This window comes from Sminthopsis crassicaudata, chromosome 1 (assembly GCF_048593235.1).
Source record: "Sminthopsis crassicaudata isolate SCR6 chromosome 1, ASM4859323v1, whole genome shotgun sequence".
Classification (NCBI taxonomy): Eukaryota; Metazoa; Chordata; class Mammalia; order Dasyuromorphia; family Dasyuridae; genus Sminthopsis; species Sminthopsis crassicaudata.
This window is the reverse complement of record NC_133617.1, coordinates 431,118,515-431,133,139: the sequence shown is the minus strand read 5'-3', so window position 1 is coordinate 431,133,139 and position 14,625 is coordinate 431,118,515. Positions and strand designations below refer to the sequence as shown.

Here is a 14,625-nt window from a genome sequence, read left to right as displayed (position 1 = left end):
TACTTTCTTAAGGCTCATTTTTCTTAATTATACAAGAAAGTGTTTCAACTAGATAATTTTTAAGGTTCTTTCTAGCCCCAAATCTATGATAGTATTGTCTTCTTAGACACTTTTCGATAGATTAGCCCTGGACTTACATTATTTTTATTTGTGTATTTAATAGTTGCTTAAATCTTGTCAATTTTATCTCTATATCTTTCAAATCTCCTCTCAGTCACTATCTTAGGTAAAATCTTTATCACCTTATGCCTAAAATATAAGTGATCTCTAGTTCTCTCTAATCTACTATATATCTGCCCAAATAATCTTCATAAAATAAAAGTTTGTTTGTGTCACTTCTTTCTTTCCAATGAAATATTTCAATGCCTCCCCATACCTCTAGGATAAATACATACCTCTCGGTGTTTAAAGCCTTCCATAACAAGGATCCTACTTATAGTCCATGTTTATTTCATATTACAGTAGTACCTTGGTATTTGTTCATTCCAGAAGGGACGAGGAGTGGTAAAAACTATAAGTACCAAATGAATTTTTCAAAAAAGAAATATATCTCCAGTCTGTAACCTAACCATCCCTCTCCTCCCCTAATCCCCCTAAGGAATAAGTGGGGCTTCCAGCTGGAAAGAAAAAAAGCCAGCCCAGCCCAACGCAGCTTACTTCTTGACCCAATTTACTTTCTGAGGGGAACCCAGGCCTTTTTACTTTTCTCCTCACTCCATACCATCCAAGCTTCCTACCTGAATATGGAGATAAAAGGTACAGTCCCGTACCCTCTGCTGCCCAGGATTGCCAGGAGTCCTGGGTCCTCCCCTGACACTGCCCACCTTTGTCTTGGTTCCTGCCTGCACTGCTTGCACCACTGCCACTGCTTCTGCTGCTTCTCCTCCTGTTGAGCACACTGGCTGCTCTGTGCCCCTTCTAGTACTTTTGTTTTGGAGACTATATGCTACAGTTACATCATCCTATACAAATTGCCCTCTGACTTGCCTGCCAACGTGCCCAACCTCAGCACTGTAAGCTCCAACCTGATAGTCCTGCTCACAGGAGACTTAGCTGGGGAGGAGCTGTTCATGGCCAAGAGTAATACCAGTGGGGGTTGGGCATATACCTAGCCAACCTCACATCCTGAATGCTCAAACAATACAACAATCAAATGGTGTGATTGACATCGTGCTGAAGCATTTTTTTCCTTGTAGAAATGCATCGAACAATTGATTTCAATGTCAAGATATCATTGTACTCCCATTCACAATCTCTATGTTCCAGCCAAAATGTATTCTTCTTCTAAATATAATACCTTATTCTCTCATATCTATTTTACACTTGTAGAAATTGCCCCCTATGCTTGGGCACTTCCAAACTAGCACCTCTCAAAATTCTCATATAATATATGTATGTTTCTAATCCTCTTCGGTTAGAATAAGGTAATCATGTCAGGTACTACCTTGCATATAAAGTATGTGCCTTTATATAATCATCCCAGTTTCAGTGCCCTCACTCTCTTCAATTTATTATTGTATTTATTATGTATTAGCTGCATTAATATAATAACAACTGCATTATGTTATATCCCCTTCCCCATAATATATAAATTCCATGAGGAGAGAGGTCATTTTTCTTCTCCTTAATATCTAGCAACATGTCTTCACAAAGCATCTTTCAATCAGTATTATAAAAGCATCTATTTATAGCAAAGAACTGAAAAATGAGTAGATGCCCATCAATTGGGGAATGGCTGAATGAGTTGTGGTTTATGAAGATAATAGAATATTATTGTTCTATTAAAAAACGAACAAGCTGACTTTAGAAAGACCTGGAAACATTTATATGAACTGATACTGAGTTAAACAAGCAGAACCAGGAATACACTTGTACACAGAAAAAGAACTATAGAGACTGAATGTAAATCAGTACATGCTATGTTAACTCCTTTTTTTTCCCCCCTCTCTCATGACTTTTCTCTTTTGTTCTGATTTTTCTCTCCCAACATGATGCATAAAAGCAATTTGTGTTAAAAAAATTAAATTAAAAAAAATTTTAAAGCACCTATTTACATGGCAGACACTAATACTGGGTGGTTGGTAGCTGTCCTTCAAAGAGGTCCTTGAAGAGGGCCAAAAATAGCACCACTATATTAGAGTCAAGTTAGTGAGTCCAACTATGACTTATCAGACCAAGACGAGCTCAGAATGCTCTGCCACAGATCAGACATAAATAATTCCTACCAACATTTGGGGTGGATTCTCTAATTTTGTGCATCTCACATTTTTTTTTTGAGTGAATTAAATTCTGCTTTGCTCATAGAGCATAGAATCTTTTCTGATGAGGGCTTCCCATGCTGGGGGGGAGGGGGGAGGAATCCTGTGCCAGTGTCTCCCATGTCATATAATCAATTCTAAAGTTCTTAAAGAGAGTTCCTGAGAGTGTACTTGCTTCGTTTTTTTTCTGACCACCTTGGGAGTGCTTGCCCTGTGTGAGTTCTCCATAACACAGTCTTTTTGGCAAGCATACACTTGGCATTCAAATGATGTGGCCAGCCTAACAAAGTTGCACTAGTGTTTGAAGTGCTAGGTAGGAATACAAGAAAAATGCAAAACCCCCCAAAATACCAAGATCCTGGTCTCAAGTTCATAGTCTAATAAGAGAGATAAAGCCTACTTATAAACAAGATAAATACAGGAGAAATTGGGAGTAATCTCAGAGAAAAGGCACCAAGATTAAGTAGGCATGGGAAAGGGTTGTTCCAGAAAGTGAGACTTCAGCTGAGACTTGTAAGAAACCAAGAGACAAAAGTGAAAAGAGAATATTCCAAACATGGGAGACAGCCAACGTAAAGATATGGAGTCTGAATATACTATTAAGTACATTATATAAGGAGCAGTAAGGAGGTTCATGTCACATCACTGTATCACTATAATGGGAAGGTATAAGACTAGAAAAGTGGAAGGAGGTGGGTTCTGAAGGGCTTTGAATGCCAAACAGAAATTTATATTTGATTCTGGAGATAGTAGAGAGGTATTAAGAGTTCAATGAATAGGAGGAATGATATATATGGTTCAACTTGTATTTTAGAAAAATCAACATGAGACTTGAGTGGAGGATAGAATGAAATTGTTAGTTGTTTGTTTATATTTTATTCTCAAAAAAGCCAATGACATCAGGTGGTGTCTTGATGTCTTGACTTGCAAAGGAGTGGATTTTAAGTGAGTCAGAAGTGTGTTAAGTCATCAGTCTCACCCTGTCCTCCATAATTATCAGAGTTCAGAGGCAAAACAGAGGTTAAAATGATGGGCTATGAGCCCCATAGAATGTAGTGGGGAAGACTTGAAGAAGGGAGATCAACTAGCAGGTTATAGTAATGGTTTAAATATGTGGTGATGAGGGCCCACACCAGGATGGTGATAGTGTCAGGGGAGAGAAGTGAGTATATACAAGATGTGTTACTAAGGTAGATATGAGGAGATATGACAGGAATTGGATGTGAAGGGATAAGAAGAAGGAGCTGATGATGACACCTGAATTGTGAACCTGGGTGACTGAGAGGATAGTAGTAACAGGCACTTGATAAGTAAGTCTGCAAAGCTAAACTGAATGGAATACAGTTTGTTGATACTTTATCAAGCAGGAAAATGCTATAGATTCTTTAGTGTGTTGACTTCCAGATAGTACCTTACTAAGATGTCAGATTTTTCTTGGGTAAATTTAAATATCTAATTAAACATTTTATAGATGAGAAAATCACAGACCGTTGAGATTAAGTGAATTTCCCAAGTTTACATAAACATTAATGAGATAGAGTTAGAGTTTGCACTGAGGCTCTGATTCTAAATTCCGTGCTCTTTGCATTGCGTCATATTTCTTCAACTCAATCCTGTAACTTGATGCTGCAAGCCTTTAACCAAAACTGCTTCTTCTCAAGGGCATCTGAAGATATCTGGGGGCAAGTGAAAGAGGTTAAAAAAAAAAAAAAGATTGTTATACATCTCAAGGCCGAGTAGCTGGCTATATCACCTATATAACTGTTGGTATCTTCTCAGAGCACTACACCAGTCTTTCAAATTCCCCACAGGGTAAAAACATTTACATGATTTAGAACTAATCAACAAGCATATAATACCTCATATATGACAGGCAAAGTGTCAGATGCTGGTGATATAAATATAAAAAAGAGATGGCCCATGCCTTGAAAGGAGCTAACATTCAACTAGAACCATGTATCATCTAGTTTGTTAGAAATGGTAACAAGGAAAAACCAAAACCAAATATGGCTTTTGGCCCTTGATGGTTGGCATTTTAGCAGGTAGTCCTTTCCTAGCATTTCCATCTTCTTTTGTTAAATTACATACTTTTTTAAATAACAGCCTCTAACTTAGTTGCTGCTTCTGCCTGTGCTAGGAGTGAAGGCAGTGGGGAGAGACAATTAGAAAAACATGATGAAAATAGGACCAACGTCCATCGCTTCTTTTTTGGAGGGAAGGAGCCAAAAATGAAAATATCTCTAGAATATATTTACTGGTGTTTGGGACAAAAAAGATCTAACCAAATTGACTACTCAGAGATCACTCATAGAAAAGCAGAATTATTTATTAGAATCTCGAGAAGCGGACCCCATCCTGGTCTGTGAGGCAAATTCACAACAGGAGAGAGCCACTCCCTTGAAAATGTTCACAGCTTTTATACATTTCAGACAAAGAACCTCCAAAATACCGCCTTCTATATGTTGTGATTGGTCATATAAATCTGTATTTCCCTATTTGGTCAGTGGAATGTAGTAGACAAAGTGATATACAGCCTCTTCTGACACCCCTTCTTTGGACAATGGAATGCAGCCTAGGCCTTCACATGACTGGGGCCTATAGGTCTGGTTTACATTAGCTAACAGTCTCTGATCAATATGTGCTTAATCTGTAAGTTTTTCATCTTTCCACAACTGGAATAAGACCAAGATCTCCTTTGTAAGGAGCTTTTGGTAACCAGTTCTTCTGTTGGTTTCCACCTCTTTAAAGCTTTGCTATAATATTATTCTTTCTTCAAAATTAGTTGAGACTATCTGTTTCTTAGAAGTTGGTAACAATTTAAAAGAGTTTTGGCTTCACTGTTTATCTCCAAGATGAACAAAGCTATTCTATTTCCATCTATTTGCATATGAACACGGCTATTAACATACCCCTTTCTAACTGACTGAATTTTAACAGTATCATCACCACCATATTGTTATAATTGTAATAACAATGTTCTTGAGATCATCTTTGTGAAAAGAACTATAGAAGATGGAATATTTATGACAAGTATCTTTCCTTGCTCATTAAAAGGAAGTGTAGCATCACTCAGATGAGATAATGTACTTTGAAAACCTTACAGAACTATTGAAGTGTTACTCTTCATAAAATGCAAAGTTAGTAGATGGTAATTCCAGATGGGTGATCTTGGCTGTGGTAGGCACATCAATGAATCTTAAGAGAGATAGAGATGTAATCTCCTATTTCAAATATAAATTTTCTTTTCTATAAAGTCTTCTTTCTATAAAGAAAGAATATATAGAATATATTTCTATAAATTTTTCTTTTTCTATAAAGTCTTTCATGACCAAAGTTTAAAGATAAGAAAAATGAATTATGTGTTTTAATGCTTTAAAAAACCCCACAAATACTACAAATTGCCAACCAGCCTGTAAGAAGAGGTGCTTTTAATAAAGTTTGTTTGATCCTTTTCTGTAGTTGCTACCTCACTATTTTCTAAATGACCTACCTGGCTACTATGGTTCATAGAGAAATTCACTAAGTAACTTGGGAGTCATATTCTTAGGATAAGAGGACTGTATGCTGAACTCTGTCCATTTTGGATAGTGCTATTGTAATGTCAGAATGTGTTGATACAGGTTGGTTTTATTGAAATATTTTTTAGTGTACTTAAGCAATCTAAATAAATACCCAGAACACGTTTAGTTCTAGGAAACTACTGTATTTTTACAAAGAGTTGATGAGTAAACATGTTTTTACTGAACCAACTAGGAGTTTCTCTATCCATAGTTACATAAATTATCATCCATAAAAGCCTACATGCCCCATGAATGAAGAGAAGCCCAAATCTATTACTCTGTCCTATATAAAATTTGATTCACTGTGTCTGCCATTTGGCTCCTGGGGCTGAACATTTTTCTCTAAAATTCTACTATCAGAAATGAAAATCATGATGGGCAATGAGATGGAGTACCACTCCCAACTCTATTAGGAGAACCTGAGTTCAAATGCTGCCTCAGACACTTAACGAGGTGAACCCTAGACAAGTCCCTTAACGTTAATTATCTCAGGGGGGAAAAAAAAAGAAATGGAATTCATGATACATGGTCAAGGACCCCAAGAGGTTGAAAACTGGTTGAGTATAGCTTTCATAAACTTCTCCTGCCCTGGTAATTTTTCATGGTTGTGGCCTGTCAAGAACCTAATTTATTGAACTCATGAGGAATAATCTAGTAGCACTACATGGTTAGGATTCTTTCTGTGGAGATCTCATTGAGAAAATAGGGGAGGAAGTCCCTATAAGTCTTCATGTCCCTGTTTTCCAAAGACTAGAAAATTTTATGCATAATCATTAAGGACTTAATTCCACAAAATTATTGATCAAATGTGTTGCCCCAAGAGCTCTAGAGATATGTGATCTTAGAAGGGTCCCCAAACTGCTAAACAGTCAATCATGACTGACTTATCAAAATATCCCACTGAAACTGGTCACAGGAAAAAAAAGCCAATTTATAAATAATCAAGAGCATTTGATGTTCTCTACCATTATTTTAATAAAGTCCCATAAATATTATATTTCTCTGGTAGTGCCCTCACCTTGGACAAGAGAAGAAGAGAAGGGAGAAGAGAAATGTCAGGAGGAGAAATCATTTTAGTCCATCTGACCTAATTGGCTTCAGATACCATCACTTGGTCTAGCTCCATTCCTAAAAACTGAAAGCCAAGGTGAGTTAAAAAAATATTAATTAGAACCAAATCCATTTGGGCAGATGTAAACTAATCAGTTCTAGTCTTGCTGCTCAATGACCAAACACTATCAAATTAATCAGGTTTCCAATATGCATGACAGTGGCTCTTGAATGCAGTTTTGTGGGGATGTTCCCTTTCAACTGATGGGGCATTTCTGGAAAAAAATATGTATGAAACTTAAACTTAAAAGTTTCAAAAAACAAAATAATAAATCAAGCTATGATTTGGAATATTTACTCATTTCTAAGGCATAAATGCTCATGATAACAATCAACCACTTGGCTCTTTATATCTCGGCTTGCAAGCAAAAGTCCAGCAAACATCCATGTGACTATTACAGGAAACTCTTTGCTAACCTTCAGAAAGCACTCAGGCAGCTAGTCTAGATGCTGAACTTACTGTAATCAATACAATGCTTATTAGCCTATAAGGGTTTTTTCTCAGGGAAAATCAGAATACTGTGTGGAAAATGAAGCCCATTATTAAAATCAATGCAGAAGCAGTGCATTTTTATAATACATAAGTTAAAGAAAGCACATTTTGCTGAGGTCAAACATGTCTCCACAAATTCAAAATAACAAGACTTTCCTCTCAAATTGTCATAATTCTCAAAACTCATCTCCTATAATTCTAACATCAGTAGTTGTTCTAGTAGATAAAACTATTGTGCATGGAGTCAGATCTGGGTTTGACAACAGAATGATAAGACAGTGTAAAGAAAAACCACTTTGAAAGGCAGATGGGCTGTGAAAAATGTAATAAACCCATGTAAAAAATATACATAGCCAAGTAAAACAAATTCTTACACTGGTTATGTCTAAAAAGTATCTCTGAGACTCTCACTTTTTGTCAGGGAGTAGCATGTTTCATTAACAATCCTATGGAATTCTTACATGATATTACCCATATAATTTGGATGCAATATCCCCAAGGGATTTTTATGAGTATCTTTGTAAAGTCAGATGCTGATCCAAGATTCTCAAAACATTGGCACAGAAACATCTGTCATTGTGAAATCTTTATTGCTTCCATATTATTATAAGTTTGCATTATTATAAGTTTTTGTCATGTGCCATCTGGCCCTTCTGGGACATAAAGCCTTCAAATTCAACTTCAACTATGCCAAACTCAGATTACCTGTCTTTGTCATGTGATCTTAGGTCTTGAAATCCCAAGTAAATTTTATAGGCAAGTTATTGTGCATTTACCTACACTGTGTACCCCCCCCCAAAAAAAAAAAAAACAGTTAACAGGGGGCTCTAGGAATTATGAATTGCTGTGGGCAGTATGTTCCTAATTTTTTTTGTTTGTTTGCTTTGCTGAGGCAAATGGGGTTAAGTGATTTGCCCAGGATCACACAGCTAGGAAGTGTTAAGTGAGAACAGATTTGAACTCAGGTTCTCCAGACTTCAGGGCTGGTGCTCTATTCATTGCATCACCTAGTAAAATCTGTTAAAGAATTCCAAGCACAATCAATTTATCAGCAAAGCTAGTAAGTGCTTACAAATCAGGTTAATGGTTCTTTAGTGACCAAAGACAAACAGGGATTTATTTTTATAGGAGTAAGAGAGGATATATATTCATGAGATTGACATATTAATGACACTAATAATTATTCATAAGATTTGCTTCTTTATTGAGAACAATTAAGTAATTTAGTCTGTAGTATTCACGTGTTGATTTCTTGGAGGTATTCCAATCATTAGTCCACCTATTTGATTGATTATAGTATCATATCAATCAAACCACAAGTCATAGAAATATTGTGCTAACTGGAAAATACTATTCCTGTGGTAAAAGTGGTTGAGAATGTTAGTTTAGCTGACCACAGAGCTGACCAAAAGTGACTGTGACTTGGGAAATAAGGAAACACTTATCCTGGCTCAATGCTGCAAGAGCTTAGTCCTGCAAAAATGAAGAATTTAACTTCTGACTCCAATGATTTTATTTACACACACACACACACACACACACACACACACACACACACACATCTCAAACTAAGTTATCTAAATTCTTCTTATGCTAAAATAAATCAGCAAGAAAATCAAGACTAATTTAACTAAGGATTATTTCTTTCACAGATAAGGCTCTGATGGAGAATCTGAATTCAGATCTTAATTCCAACTCCAACACTATCCACTTTACTACCTACCTACCTACTCACCACATTTGGCTCATGGCTCTGGTATTCTAACTCAGCCCTCTGGAGAGTCACCTTAGCTAAAAGTCTTCCTGAATTTATTCCTCCCGTATCTAATAGGTTTTCCTCCATGTCTCTAAGAGATTTCCTGTGCCAACCTTGCTGGTGAACAACAGGGGTAGTCTTACAAATACTCTTTTCATATGCAAGTTCTTCATACTTTTCATACTCACCTAAACCAATATAAGGACCCAAACAACTTTCCATCTTATATTGATGGAATTTCAAATGCTCCCAATTCCAACTCTTAATCCCTTGCTAACAAGTAGGTCAGCATGCTCTGTGACCAGATCCCTCTGGCTTAGACATACACAGAAGTCAGCCAATAAAAAAGTAGCACCAACAAAATGCAGAATAGGATGCTTGACCACAAATCACAGAAAGGATTTTTCTCCAATATTGTACTATGCATCTTTGCTATCTTCAGGGTGTTCTTATGATGAAGCAAGGTAGTTATAATATTACTAGACATTAATACCCCCTCCCCCAACCATGGATTTTTTTCTATGCATTGGCAGTTTCACCAAGGCTTTAGAATTTTTCCATGTTAACAAACCTCACCGGTAACTTAAAAAATCTACATTATCTTGTGATGTAATCAGCCCCATTTATTCTATAAATAGCTTATCTTACTTTGTTAGAAAGCTAAACTCCTTTAAGAAACCTAGCCTATCTACTAGGTTGTTGCCTATAAAATTGAAACAAAATTGGTTAACAAGATCTTAAAATGAAACACCTCATTTTTTGACATCTCATCTGATAATACGGCCTGGCCAAAATATAATCTAGAGGACCAGGAGAGGTGATCCTGCCAACAGTTTTCTCAATTAGAACATCATTTTATAATATAACCTTTTTTGTTTTTGCAAAAGGAAGTAGACTGAGGTCTCATATGTCTATCTAGGTCTTTATGGTCCCCTCACAAGATGCAACCTTGTGACAACAATGCAGGATGTTTCCAAATTCACTCCAGGTAATAGGGAGGGCTCCAAACAAAACAGATAGAGAACAATCTGATCTTCTTGCCAGTCTTCTTCTTTATAATCCCCAGAATTTTTGTTCCCCCTTCTCATCAGCCAAGTAATTCTTATTGGGAACTCGTAACCTCTTGCTAGATCTTTCCTTTTACCCACCAAACTACTCTCTTCCCATTGGTCCCCTTGCCCTTCATCCCATGAGTCAGACTCAGCAATACTAGCTTCTCAGTCACTCTCACATTAATAAGTTTTGCAAGGGTCAATGTTGAAAAATTACCCATGCATATGCTTTAATAATTTAAAAAAAAAGTTGTTTACTTTTCCTTCCTCCTCAAAATCCTGATTCAACTGCTCCTCTAAACACTGCCCTTTAAGAGAAGTGGCAGACTCTTGGAGGGGGGGGGGGGAAGAAGAGACAATCAAGGTTCACATTCCATTCTTAGTAACTGGCTTAATAACTTCCCAATTTAAGGAAAAACTAGTCCATTACTCTGAAGACAACATCAAATTCACTGAAGTCTTCAACATCATTACCCACTAGGGGAAACATTAATACCATCTTCTGCTGTATAACTGAAAAGAAAAGGAAATTTTGGGACTCAGCTTAGAAATTTGTGATGTTTATAGCTGAGTTTTCCCCCTAAGATAGATACTTCCCTGGGGCCAATGCTGTTCTTGCAAATTCTTACCTGATGATACACAGAGAAGAGAAAGTAAGGACTATATGCTAACCTGCCTCACTAAAGATAATAAAGGGATTAAGAAACAGGTCAATTCAAAAGTACAAAAGTGTTTGTTACAGATCTTTTTGTAGTGGCAAGAATTGAAAACTGAGTAGATGCCCATCAGTTGGGGAATGGGTGAATAAGTTATGGTTTATGAATTTGATAGAACATTATTGTTCTATAAAAAACCTTCAGCAGGATGATTTCTGAGAGGCCTGGAGAGACTCACATGAACTGATGCTGAGTGAAATGAGCAGAACCAGGAGATTATTATACATGGCAACAACAATACTATATGATGATCAATTCTGATGGATGTGGCTCTCTTCAACAATGAGATGATCCAGGTCAGTTTTAATGGTCTTGTGATGAAAAGAACCATCTGTACCCAGAGAGAGAATTATGGGAAATGAGTATGGATCACAATATACCATTTTCACTTTTTGTTGTTTGCTTGCATTTTATTTTCTTGCTCATTTTTTCCCTTTTTGATCTGAATTTCTGTGTGCAGCATGATAACTGTAGAATTAAGTATTGCAAGTATTTAACATATATTAGATTGCCCCAACATCACAACCCTATCTATCTCTCATTCCCTTGAGTTATTTATAATCAATATGGATTGAAGGGAAGCACAAGAAATGTTTTGAGACTTTCTCTCTGCCCTATCAATTTGGAGAACTATGATTTAAACATTCTTTTCTAATCCTCTCCTCTGACCCAGTCCCCTGTTGAGGACCACAGTTAAATGTGGAACCCAGAAAGCCTATGAAGGATTCAAGAGGACTGTACCTTTAAGGGGCAGGTCAGTTCTCTGAAGCCTCTACAGCACACTTGAAAGACTAAAAGAATGTTTGGTTTATACAGACTTAAGGAGTTGCAAATCAATCTTTACTGTTATCTTACTCTGAGCAGAACTGACTAACTCATGGAACACATGACCCTGACAATCAGAGATATCTATCTGGAGATCATAAAACAAATTTACTGATGCAGATGTTGCTTGTGAAAGAATGTATGCTTTTATTTTAATAACCTTGCTGTACTTAAAAAAAATTCTGTATTGGGAATGAAATAAATAAAAGAGGCTCAGAGGTTTTCACTGCAGCTGCCTCCCAGTCTCTTTGTATCATTATTGTCCTCTCATATGACACAATCTATTTCAGCTGGTCAGAATTAGATCCCCAGCAGCCACTAATAGATGACTCCTGTAACAATGATCCAATAGTGAAATTTTGTCTTCTCAGACCTCTGGGGGCACTTTTAGTACTCCTTTCAAACTCCGCCATCACCATATTCCATTTGAAGTCTGGGATTCCATTTGGGATTAAGGAATTCCAGGGTGAGCTACTCATAAGCTCCCTCTAGATTAGGGTCCTAATCACGCCAAGATTTTTGAGACCGTAAGAGTCAAAGTGACCAATGTCCCAACATTAATTCTGCCCAAATTTAGAAAAACCTTTCACACTGAATGTATGTTGATAAAGATGGGGCCAAGCTTTGGGTACTTTAATTCAGTCTCTAGGTTCCAACCCCAGGCTTGAGATTCTAAACAAGTTGATTCTGCTGCTTCTCCATGGTCCTCTTGTCTCAGGGGGGTGGCTGCTCTTTTAACTGAGCTCTTTTAACTAAGAAACTCGCTCTTGGCCAGCCTTTGTAAGTACTAATTCTCCATCAGATTCAGAGCATTTTGAAAGCTAAAGGTTATCAGTGGCTGGCTGGTAGAAGACTCACTAAACATCAAGTTCTCCTTTTGGACACTCCTGACCTCTCTGAGGGTGTCATACCCTCACAATCCAGTCTGATGGTATTATGCATAGTTGCAAGATCTTATGAGTCTATTTTAGCTACCCTGACCTAAGGAATTTCCCTCTTGAAAATCCCAGTGGTGAAGTTTACAGATGGGTCCAGTTTTATTGGGGAGGGGAAAAAAATAGGCTACTCTATTATTAGTGCCAATACCCTTTAGGAGCTAAATCACTTCCCCTTGGAACCTCCATTCGGAGGACTGAACTCATTACCATCACCAGAGCTTTAGAACTGGAAAAGGGACTGAGAATTAACATCCATATTGCTTCTAATATGCTTTTCATTATAATGGGGCTATATGAAGAAAAAGGGGATTTTTGACAGCCAAACATTCCAACCTCAAAAAAGCTGGGGAAATCTTATTATTGCAAGCTGTCTGTGAACCTAGAGAGATTTCTGTCTTTTTTTGCAAAGGACATTCATTAGAAGGGAGACTCATTCCAAGCCAAGGGAAACAGATTTGCAGAATCAAACCTGAGCTGCTACACACTTGTCCCTAACTATAGCACCACCAACCACTTGCTCAGCTCCTTGATTTTTATATACCTCCCTGTAGTCCCCAAGTTCTGGCCCTTGTTAAAGAGAGGGGCTACCTCCAGATGGTTTCAGACCACCTGGCCAACTTTTGGACCACAGACCAATTTCTTATTTCAGAGGCAAGCCATTGGAAACTTCTCTTTGACCTATGCCAGGCAACTCGCTTGGGGAAGAACACCCTCCAGGGCCTGGTGAAACCTTTTTTTTTCATTGGCCATAAGTCAGCAGAAACCATCCAGCAACTCTGCCAAGCCTGCCTAACTTGTGTGCAGGTGAATCTGAGGGTGCAGTCTAACCCCTTCTCCACTTTAAAAACTGTTCTGAGAAGAGGCAGAAGATTGGCAGATAGACTTTACACATATGCCTCTAGACAAGAGTTTCAAATTCCTACTGGTTTTTGGTGACATCTTTACTAATTGGGTAGAGGTTTTTGCTGACATGAGTGAAAACATTCTATGCAGAGCAATAATGGCCCTGCCTTCACCCCACAAGTTACTAAAACACACTGTGACTGAAGCATTTAACATTACCTCCACTCTGCCTTCAGTCCTCTGGCAAGGTGGAAAAAAATGAACTATACTCTCAAGTGACTCCTTACTAAGCTTGGAGACACACAAGGATTGGGTAAAAATCCTCCCCTGGACTGCTTAGAGGCTGTATCACACTTCAGGAAAACATTAAGCTCAGTCCCATTGAGCTTCTACATGGATGGCATTCTTAACTTTTGACATTCTTGCATACTCAGAATATCTGTTCATTTAGTTTATCACACAGTTTGTGTGGTCAATAAGGTCCTTTCCCAATATGCAAAGGAACGTTTCCAGAAACTGGCAAATGCTCACTCTCAGATTGTCACCCCAGTAAAGCCAGAAGACAAGTTATACTTGAAATCTTGGGAGGCCCAAGGTACTGATCTATTGGGCACAAAGTAGAAAGGGCCACACCAGGTTATCTGAATGCTATCAAACTCAAAAGACCTTGCCAGTTGAACTCATATTTTGAGAATAAAACCTGTATTCTCTCATTTTGTCTCTAGAGTCTCAGGAATATTCCTATGAGCCCATCAAGGACTTAAACCTCTCTTCTGGAAGAAACTACCTGTAGACTATTGATGGACACTGGTGATATTTTTTTATATTGTTTTTCTTTCTCTTTTCTGTATTCTTATTTTTGCCTTTTACTGAAGAACTATTTCCAAAGAATATAATCACTTTCTCTGATCTTAAAAAATGCTTAGCCTTTTGCTTTTTACAATTATGCTATTCTTCCTCACCAATTGGCCCTCTGTTCTGGGTTTGTTAGATGACAATCCCTTTATGGAGGGAAACTTTTGGCAAGAAGCTCTCTTCTTTAGATATGTGAGGCCCCTGGACATGGGGAATTTG

At 37.6% G+C, this 14,625-nt stretch overlaps 1 protein-coding gene across 8 annotated transcripts in view; it reads right to left on the bottom strand.

Annotated features, from left to right (window-relative positions):
* ATF7IP2 (activating transcription factor 7 interacting protein 2) overlaps nucleotides 1–14,625 on the bottom strand; it is an 86,010-nt gene that overhangs the window by 51,702 nt on the left and 19,683 nt on the right. Inside the window, exon 1 of one of the 8 annotated variants that reach the window (XM_074280524.1) lies at nucleotides 738–1,211. The exons of 6 other annotated variants lie outside the window; for them this stretch is intronic. The gene's annotated coding sequence lies outside the window, so the exon portion shown is untranslated. Of the gene's footprint in view, nucleotides 1–737; nucleotides 1,212–14,625 lie in introns of those variants that run through there. One more of the 8 variants, XM_074280528.1, reaches the window with a different exon arrangement.